The sequence below is a fragment of the Centruroides sculpturatus genome, unplaced genomic scaffold (genome assembly GCF_000671375.1).
Source record: "Centruroides sculpturatus isolate CEXI.00-Female unplaced genomic scaffold, Cexi_2.0 scaffold193, whole genome shotgun sequence".
NCBI classification, from domain to species: domain Eukaryota; kingdom Metazoa; phylum Arthropoda; class Arachnida; order Scorpiones; family Buthidae; genus Centruroides; species Centruroides sculpturatus.
The window spans coordinates 798309-805913 of NW_019384402.1; the positions used below are offsets into that span (position 1 = coordinate 798309).

General features: G+C 32.0%; 1 pseudogene; it reads left to right on the forward strand.

The window, feature by feature from the left end:
• LOC111618683 overlaps positions 1-7405 on the forward strand; it is a 27304-nt pseudogene extending 19899 nt beyond the window's left edge.
• The last annotated feature ends 200 nt before the right edge of the window (positions 7406-7605 follow it).

The following is a 7605-nucleotide window of genomic DNA, read 5'->3' on the forward strand; positions in this document are numbered from 1 at the left end:
CAAAAAAATATACGTATTTTGGAAATGTTGAGTCGAATTAGTCTAGAATCGATTAATTTTATGAAAGAAAACCTTTCAAACAGCCGTAGTCCGTAAACTATGATTCCTACAAAATTGATTCATAAAGAACGGAACGTATCTACCGTCTTATAGGGGGATCTACTGTATTACATTGGGTTGTTTGGAAAGTAATTTTGTTTTTCACCACCAGAGGAATTAGTTAATTTTTACCCGCCAATTTCATTTTAAACCATATTGTCATTTTATATTTTGACAGCTGACATTTCAAGGCTTATTTGTAAAAAATTTTGTTTGATTCTGTGCAATTGTTTCTTTTCTTTTGGTGTCCTGTTTTCAATTTTCCGTATTTGATAAAATATGGAAAATTGAAAGCAGCATTTTCAGCATATTTTGCTTTTTTCTTACCAAAAAACTAAAAATGCTGTTCAAGCAGAAAAAAATTGTGTGACATGTATAGAAATGATGTGTTGACAGAATGACAGTGCCAAAACTGGTTCACAAAATTTCATTTTTGCAAAATTTTGATATTGATATTTTGATATTGATGCATCATGTTCTGGGCCAGTTGAAGCTGATGAAGACAAAATAAAGGTATTGATTAAAGCAAACTGCTGAATAACAACACAAGAAATCACTAAGAGATTAAACTTTTCAAATGGAACCTTTTATGATCTTGATTTATGGGTTCCACAAGTTCTTAAAGAAAAAGAGCTCTCTTTGATGGGATCTTAAGGAAATTTATTTTTGAGTTTCTACCAGACAATTCTACAATTGATTCAAAAGTGTATTGCCATCAAATAGACAAATTGAGTGATATCATCAAACAGAAAAGGCCAGAATTGATCAACAGAAAAGGTGTGGTCAAACAAATTCATTTTTCTATCTCCATTATAATGCCAAATCTCTCACAAATTTGGTAACTTGTCAGAAACTGTTACAGCTTGGATGGGATGTGCTACCATATCCACCATATTTGCCAGATCTGGCATCTTTGGATTATTACTTGTTCTGGTCTTTACAAAATTTTTTAAACAGTAAAACATTTACTTCAAATGAGGATGTCAAAAATCACTTGGATCAATTTTTTGTAAGCAAAGATCAAAACTTTTATGAACATGAAATCATGTTACTACCAGAAAGATGGCAACAGGTATTTGACCAAAATGGTTAATATATAATTCAATAAAATATATATTATAAGAAAATTGTTTTTTTCTCCACCAAAAAAAAAAATGAAATTACTTTCCAAACAATCCAATGCAAACTATTTAATCTGGCATTAGTAGGTTAGTGTGAAGGTTCATATTTGGTGAAGTGGGATCTTCCAACAACTCCACTAAATTGAATTGAGGAATCAAGTTGCTATGTTCATATCTATATTTTTCTAAATAAATGTAAAAATTCTTAACAGAAATCATCATCTTATATATATATGTTCATAATTTCATCTTTTGGATGGTTATAAGTAAATCTTGCTTATCACCCTGTGGCTCTTACAAATTTGACATTTTTCACATATATTATATTTGATTTTTTACAAGTGCAATTGCCACAATACCAGCATCAACAAGTTCAAACAATTTGGAATGTTTAGAGTTCAGCGTTCAACCTATTACTTTCTACAGATATTGAAATTCTCCTTTTCAGTTCTCACAAGTCTTTGCATATTGCATTTTGCTCCTTCAATTGGTCTTAAAGTCAAACCAAACTGTTCGATAAGACATGATTTTTATACTGCTATCAGGTTTATTGTCTAAGTTGTGTCAGAGGTGATGCTTGCAATGTCTAGCACTCTAGAGAAAATTTTCATAAGCATCATTGTATTTGTATGCAACAGAATACAATGAGTATAATTTATCTACATCAACCCTGTCTTATCAGTATAATCCATGATGATCATCATGGATTATACTGAAAATGATGATTTTGTTTATTATATGAAATTCTAGACTCAACTTGTATTTCCATCTGACTTTGGGATTCTCAGTTTAAGATTCTATTTCAATTTAAAATTTTTATAAATGAGAATATTCCACAAAATATAGAATTTGTAATCCTCTATAAATTTACAAACCTTATTTTCTAAGACAATTGTAAGAGAAGAGGAAATGTGAAATTAAAAAACTTTAATGCTGTATAAGTAAAGGTTTAGATATTTGAGTTTTTAATCTACTAAGATCAAGAACTTATTCCCAGAATTTTAAGTAATTAATGAAAATTTAATTATGCTGTTTGACAAATAGGCATTTCAGATTTCTTCCCCAAGTATTCAATTGTTAAAAGTTAAACTAAACTGAGGGACAGATGTTCAGGAGTGAGCTTTGTCCCTGTCTTCATCAACCAAACAAAAATTTTAATTGCATGTTGAAATTTGTGGAGTTGGTAATCCTTTCTCTCTTGATCTGCAGATATGTAAAATTATCCAACTGTAAAACCAAAACTATTGTACTTGTACACGTGCAAAAAATATGCTCTTTCTTGATATATAGTTGAATGTTATCTTCATTCTCTTACCCATGTAAACCTTACAGTTGACATACATAGCAATAGTAATTGTTGGACATATAATCAACTGGTCAGACTTCTGACCATTGAATGCACTTAGTGGAAAACCAGCAAAGCCTGCAAAACTACAAAAAAGAAGTTATTAACAACTTTGGGGATTTGTGCATCACTGATCCATCTAAGAAACTTTCATGGTTCAGTTTCATGATTCATAGGTTGCTTCATATTAATAAAACGTTGCATAATAAAATTCTGGTAAATTGAAAAACTAATTCTTTTTCTCAAAAATTTCATGTGGGATATGTCATTTTTCCATCAAGTTCCTCAGTTCTTATAATTAAGCAATTAGTTCTCCATAACAACAAATACTCAGTTGCCACTCCTAGTAAATTTCACAATTGCTTCTTGTATTGACAGTAGCAGAATATCATTACTTTTCTTAGGACAATCTTCAGATGTACCTGAATTTTCAATGAATTCTCCAGTTGTGCTTATAATTTGATGCTTAGACATTTATGAACCTAAGAAGGATTTCTCCTATTTTTTTGTGATTGTTCCTACACAACAGTTCTTGTATTCCTGAAATAAATATACTGCAAGGCCTACAGAAGTAAACAAATAATCTGCTGTCACATTTGTGCAGTGTCTTTTATTGGTTTCACAACACAGCATACCACGTTCAGGTATATTTTGGTAAGGTCCATTTGAATTGCGATCCTTAATAGATTGCTAAATTCATAGTGTAAAATGTTCACTCTCTGTAAGGGCAAAATCTTAAACCATATTTCCCAACTTTGAAAGAATATCTTGACAAACTGTAGTTACCTTCTTGTCTTCAAAATACTCCTCTGTAATCTATACAAATTTTTGCGTGCTATTGTAATTTACATATACCCTCATGAAAGGATTTTTTGGAATGCTGTTTAGTTCCTCTGTACATTGTTTTCCGTTCAAAATAAATTTTCATTTGAAGAACAAGAAGTGGTACATTGGGATTCCTGCTCTCCAAATTAAAATTACCGTATTTTTCGCCGTATAAGACGCACTTTTTCTCTCCAAAATCGGGGGGAAAAAAGTGCCTGCGTCTTATACGGCAAATACAAAAGCCCACCATGGCCCTCCGCTGCCCCTCCACTTCTGCATACATACATAACCGCAGGAATACTCGGCCACTCCGTTCCCTTCCACCTCTTGGCGCCGTCTGATACCAGGAAGCTCCGCTCTGCCTCGCACTGGCTTTGTGCGGTCTTTGCCTCGCGCTGCGATTGGCTGGGCGAAGAGGCACGTGCCTTCGCTCTCTCCCGCGCTGGCTTTGTGCACTTTTTAGAGTCTCGTAAGCCAGCACGGGAGCGGGTGAAGGCACTCGTCTCTGCGCTCAGCTAATAGCAGTGATATATGTAGTATGGTATATCTGAATGAAATATATCATATTTCATACCACCCCATCAAGATGTCAAAGCAGAAGAGACTGTTTATGATAGTAAAGATAGCTCTTAGTATGTTACATGGTTGACATAAAATTTTTCTTAACTGCTGTTAACTTTATACAGTTGATATAAAATATTTTACTACAGAATTTGGTTCATAATCTTTTTTTTTTCTGAATTTGCCTCCTTTAAAATTGGGTGCGTCTTATATGCCGGTGCGTCTTATACGGCGAAAAATACGGTAGCTTTGAAAGGGAGAGAATTTCAGTCAGTTTCAGAAATCTAAGAGGCTTATTTTGGAGAATCAAAATATTTTTACATTTTGAAACAAATTGTCATCTAATAAATATAATATTGATGTCACTGAATTATGTGAAGAATTAAAAATGAAAACTTTTATCATTCAGAGAACTGGTCCACAAAAAAATGTTAAAAATGATTATTAATAAAAAAATAGATTGAAATTTATCCAAATTTGTGTATAGTCTTGCAAATATTACCGATAATTCCTGCAAGCATTGCTAGTGCAGAGAAAAGCTTTTTGAAACTAAAATTAATTAAAAATTATTTAAGGCAGATAATAAATCAAAATAAATTGAGTGTACAAGCAATAATTTCAACTGAAAATGCCATCACTCTTAATTAGATTTGGAAGAGTCAATTGCTTAATTTACTATGAAAAAAGCAAGTTTGTTTTAATGTATGATGATGATATAAATTGTGTGCAATATTGTTTTTTAATATACATGATTAATACTGATATACATTTATTATTATTTATAATTTGTTAAAAAATGTATTTATGTCATTGTTTTCAAGATTTCATAACTATACATAGATCTAGGTTCCTTTATGTTTATGACATTGTATTGAAATAAAACATTACTTTTGATTGGGTACAGCAAAGTAGCATTTGCCTAAAGGTGGCATATATCCTTGTGGTGGCCCTGTCTGGAGTTGTTAGAATTCACTACACCAATGCTGAGTTAAAGAATGTAGTTTTAATTCTATTTTTTTAATACATTTTGAAAAGAATTATAACTGAAAATATTGAGCATAACAATACAAATAACTTTTGCTTTTAAAATTGCAAATTAGTTATAACTTTAGTTAGATCTGTTGTGTGTTTTGAGAATGTTAGATGCCACTCAATAAAATTTGAAAAATTTAGATTCATATCAGATCCAGATCTTTAGTCATATTTGTTCAGTAAGCATGAGTAAAGATCTCTATAAACTAAAACAATAGTAAAATGTTGAACAATTTTTTTAAACATAATAAGTTTTTTTATTGACAAAATAATTTGAATATGGAAATAGTCCCATCCTTCCATCCCATAGTTTGCCATACAAAAGTCCAAAATAAGTCCTCTTTTTAGTAGAAGACAATTTGCCATATTAGGGAAGTATTTTGTCAAAGTACTGACAAAATAATTTGCTTTGAGGTGTTAGATTCATGCGAAATGGTGTAGACCGACAAAGGAAACACATTTCAATAACTATGCAATGGTATGGTCAACAAAGTCATTTATTTCGCAAAAAATGTACAGGTTTTTATATTAGATTCCAACTCCATGGTATTAAAATATAAAATACAGTAATACAGCACAAACAACATATACCGTTTGTGACAATATAAAGGTAAATCAAAAACTATAACTAACTTAGAACTAGGGATAGAAAAAATAATAGGGAATGGAGAAGATAGGAAATAGAGCATAGAAAAGATTGGAATACCCAGAGTTTTTTCTTGCTGAACTCTACAATCTCTGGGTGAGATACCACATTGAACTCTTTTGGAAGGTCTCTCGTCGAGTTCGTTGAAGTTGTTCTTGCACTTAATTGCCACACTATTTTATCGTAACCACGATAAAACCTGATCCTTTAATCAAAGTCTCTTTGGAAGTTTCCAGTCGTTGCCAAACATGACCTGGAACACCATGTCTGTCCACTTCGAGGTCTGGGCAAAGACTGTCCTTTCTCCTCTTTCACCAGCCTGAGGGCCTCATTCATCTCTTTGTTCTTCATGGTTCTCAGAATTCGTAATCCCATCCCAAGGGAAAAGGGTTAAAGAGGAAAGTTCTAGAAGAAGGAAACAAAGAAGAAAGAAAACTAAAACTAACTTAAATCAATATTTACAATAAATATGGCATACAGCCACAGAGGCCTCAATTTTATTTTACAACTTACTTTCTCTTTCCCAAAAATATAAATTTATTGGACATACTTTTGCTGAATTTGTGCTCTATTTTTAATGGTGTCAAAGTAAATTCAGACATTTTGAACAGTGTTAATTGTTGCTTTGAACTTGCCATCTCTGTTTAAAAGTACATGCTTTTTGGCTTTAGACTAGACTTTAGTGTGAATAACAACATTTAAAATTCAAAACTTGAATGTTTTATACAGAAAATTATGAAGTAACATTACTTCCCTTTGTATTGTTCCAAATAATTAAAATCCAGTTAGTGATCATGTCTACCTAGGTTGAACACAGGAAACACATTCAACCTAGTAGATAACACCAGTAGTTGGTTGTTGGTTCATGCCTCACCTGGCTGGCTAAGTGGGGTTTTCTGGCTTTCTTCATGTGTCTAACACTTGTTCACATGCCAGTTTCCCATAGATGCTCCTCAGGAGACCACTCTTGTCAAATCACCCATGTGTTGCATTGTTGTCTTTCATCACAAAAAATAAGTTGGTGATTCTCAGAGGAATATTGGTAAAAACATTTCTATATTCAAAATTTCAACTTAGCATTGTGTCAAGGTCACAATGATTTGATTTGACTATAAATGAATATAAATTCATTTAAGAAATGTAACTACAATTATTTTCTTTTTATAAATATGACAGAATTCTGCTGCTATTCTAGGTGATCTGTGAATTTTTTGCACATCCTACTATATATATGGTTTTCATATCTATAAAATTATTATTATTATAGTAATTTATATGCTTAATTGAAACCATTTGCGAATATATTTCCAGGAGGAATACAGTGATGAAGAGTTTGAAGTGGTGACGACTCAGCCCGCATCGTCCGAGGGTACGAATTCTGCCATTCCCGTCGCACCTGCCGATAATGCAACAGAAAGTACGGTGTTGAATACCTCACAGCAGCCCTCGTACATGACTGAACCAGTAATAAGTTCAGGTGCATACAATCAGTAACAAAAAACAAACAATTATTTTTCGTTATAATTTAAATTTTTCAAATTTAATAACAAAAAACAAAACAAAAAAATTGAAGTTAATTGCGGGAATTTACAAATTTTAGTAGCTGTTAAAAAGATATTTGGATGTTTTAATCATAAATTACACATTCCAGCTGAATATTTATTCCACTATTTATATACAATCATTCTAGTCATGTTAGTACATACGTTTACTATCAAATGTGACCAGGCACCCTGCATTAATTTTTATTTGTTTCCAAAATAATTTGAAATATACATATATATANCCATCCAAATGGTTTTTGGTGTGTTTAAAAATCTCCCACTGCTTCTCAGCAGACAGAACTCTTTCCTCAAGCTTAGAAACTGAATTGCATAGGAAGTTGTATGAATGAATAGTGTAGTTTCTTTAACATGACTTGTTTCAATAGACTTGAGTTTCATTGCAGTCACTGAAGTCTTTTCATCCAGTTTATA